Source organism: Thalia democratica, chromosome 6, assembly GCF_965202585.1.
Source record: "Thalia democratica chromosome 6, ktThaDemo2.hap1.1, whole genome shotgun sequence".
Lineage (NCBI taxonomy): Eukaryota > Metazoa > Chordata > Thaliacea > Salpida > Salpidae > Thalia > Thalia democratica.
This window is the reverse complement of record NC_139170.1, coordinates 29,888,866-29,892,397: the sequence shown is the minus strand read 5'-3', so window position 1 is coordinate 29,892,397 and position 3,532 is coordinate 29,888,866.

Here is a 3,532-nt window from a genome sequence, read left to right as displayed (position 1 = left end):
ACCAATATCATTTATATTTTTTTTTTGTTATTATAAGTATTAATATAATTTTAGTATTATTATTATTATTATTCTTATCGATATTTTTATAATTTTTAGCATCATTGTCGTTATTACTATTATTATTATTATTACAATTGTTATTACTATTGTATTTCGTCCCTGGTATGTCACTTAGTTCTAAATAATCAATTTACTTTAAATGCAAAAATATTCTGCAAAAATGTATGAAAAACAGTGGTATACACATAAAAATGTAAACTTTAAAGGTGAACTTTTGAGGGACGTATTTAACGAACTACATATAGTTAAGAAAAAAATTAAACATTAGCTTTCTAATTAAACCTTAAATAGTAAGAATGAAAAAAAAAATTAATATTTGAGTCATAATTTGACAAACAAATAGTGTTGTCATAAGTGTTGCCAAACAAAAAAACGTGTTTTTGTCTAGATCTTTAATTTTAAGTATAAGTTAAAAATTTTTTATAGAAACTGTAGATAAGTTAGAAAACTTTTATTAAGAAAAAAAAAATTGGATTTTTTTATTGATAAAAATAAAAATAATGCTAGAATTAACATTTTTTCAAAGGGCCTTTTTGTCAAAAATGTGCCCCAATACATTTTAACTTTCACGTTGTTTAAAAGTCAAAGAAACGTTATATTGAACATTAAAAAAAATTGTCTTAAAATTAATAATAACAAACGTAAAAAAAAAACTGTAAAAAATTTCGACATACAACATGAAAAAAGGTTTTGTCAAAATACAAATTCAAAAAAGTTTTACTCTTTGTAAAATCAAAGCTAAATCTGTCACCTTCATTTCCTCTTCTACTTAATGAAAATAATTTACCATTAACTTCTGACTTTGATAAAGCCTCTTGTTTTAACAAATCATTCCAAAAATATTTAGTAAAGATTATGAAGATGAACATTTTAAACTTTTTGATAAAAGTTGCCCTGAAATGAAGGATTTTTATATTAGTAATAATGAAATAATTGAGTCTGTAAACAATTTAAAAGATAAAATACTTAGAACAGCAGAAAATATACCTTCATATTTTTTAAAATGAACTATTTGCTCACTTATTTTTCCAATCTCGCTAATTTTTTATTGCTCTTTAGCTATATCTCTCATACCAAAACAATGGAAAATATCTTTTATTATACCAATAAACAAGAAAAAGAAACAGAAATAATCCATTAAACTACAGAACAGACCAATTTCACTAACTAGTAGCTTTTGCAGATGTTTTGAACATATAGTTTCATTAAAAATACTTAATCAACTTTTTTTAAATAATCTTCGTTCTCCGAAACAATTTGGTTTTCTTCCTAAACGAACTTCATGTATTCAGTTATTAGATTGCTCTCATTCATGGTAAGTATCTTTTTTTACCAATAAATCTATCAATGTAATTTATACAGACAATCAGAAAGCGTTTGACTCTGTCTCTCATTTTAAATTAATTAAAACTTAATCTTAGTATAAAATTAGTAGAAATCTAGTTGCATGCTTAAAAAATTTCTTCAGGATAGATCACAAAGATTAGTTATCGGTAACACGTTCTCAGAATCTTTACCAATTTTTAGTTGAGTTCCTCAAGGAGGGGTTATTGGCCCACTTTTATTTACAATTTACATGAATGATACAGCCTCAGAAGTTGATTCTAATAGCAACATTAAGCTTTCTGCAGACGACACAAAAATATTTAGCCAATCTAACTTGGTTTTACAAAAATTTTAGATAAAATCTACCATTGGTTAAAAGAAAGGAAATTAAACCTAAATCCCAGCAACTGTCATGTTTTGAGTATTCACAGAAGTACACTTATTTCTACGTTTGACTTTAAAATAAACAATGTAATCTTACCTAAAACTGAAGTTTTTAAAGACCTTGGAATTTTTATTTCCGATAATTTAAAATGGAACCATCACATTAACTATATTTACCGTACTGCATTAATTTTATCTTTCCAAATTCTAAAAAGCTTTATGCCTACGAATTTGGAAATTCTTAAAAAATTGTACCTAGTTTACATCCGTCCTAAGATGGAACAACGCACCTTTATGGTTTTCATGTTTTATAAAAGACATCAACCAACTAGAATCTATTCAAAGAAAATTTACGAAATCAATCTTTAATCGGTGCAACATTTCATATACGTCTTACATAGACAGACTAACTAAGCTTAGTATAAAAACTTAAGAGTACAGAAGACTTGAATTTGATCTTAACACTTTTTTTTTAAATTGATTAACAATGAAACTACTATTGATTCTCAAACTTTCTTTAAAACCTTATAAAAATAATTACTCACTCAGAAGTAATAATAGAAAATATACATGCAAATATCATTTCAACATTGTTGATAGGGAAAATTATTTTTTCTATCGTTCGGTAAAAATGTAGAACGAAGTTACAAAGGAACTAGTATCGAGCAAAAATCTTGAAAATTTTCGATTAAACTTATAAAAATTTGATTTAAATAAAATATTTACCAGTAAAATTTATAAGTAACTAGTTTTGTTCATCTCTTTAACCATCGATTTGGTGTGTGGTATGTAGTTTATTGGTAGCTTGATTTGTAAGCAACACCTTCCCTTATGAATCTTAAGTACTTTTTAATTTTGATTTTTTGGCTGGTCTATTGTTAATGTTCTTGGGTCTTTAGATTTTGAATTTATTGGATGCTTACTTGATTCGTAAGCTAGATATGTGAATTGTTGCTACCACATGTTTGAAGTGATTTTTGACTGAATTTGCCGTGGTGAAAATTTCGAAAACATGATAAATGGCGAAAAGTTGTTGAGATCAATGTTCTGCAAGATGAAGATTTCTGTCTAAAGTTGAAAATAAATGCCGTTTAGAAAGTTCTTGTTTGATGAGTAGTTTTCTACAAGATGGTTCGTAGAATTTCGAGCAGGTTTCTGAAGAATTTTGACAAGAGGTGCTTGATTCAAAGATTGTTGTTTTGAAATGTATAATTGGAGATTGGTGACTTTGAAATTGTTGAATATTTTGGTTGTGAAAGTTTTAGTTTTTTCTGTTTATGCCTTGTATGGGTTTTATGTTTGTTTTAACACTGTACTTTTTTTTTCTTTTTATGTCAGTGTCTTTCAGTTTAAGTGGCTTAAATTATTGCCTAGGTCCTTCGTTTAACAATAAACTTCAATAATAATAATAATAATAATAATATGCCATGAGGAAGTAAGGCTAAATTTGAAAAAGAAAAAATTTGAAATTTTCTGAAAATCTATGAAGAACTTTACAAATATATAAATTGTTGATTACTTAAAATGTATTAAAAATGTCTTAAAAGTATATTTGTGTTAAATATGGTCTTCAAGTAAACCTTAGTGAGACTCCTGTATTGTCGTATTTGACAAGAAGCGATTTTGATGATCTGTTTATTAACAACAATTTTTGAACAGATTTTAGTGCTTTTATTTAGTATTCACTTGATTTTTACTGCAATGGGTAGTTATTTCAGCAAAACCATGTCAGAAAAAACTCCTCAAAACAAAACTTGTG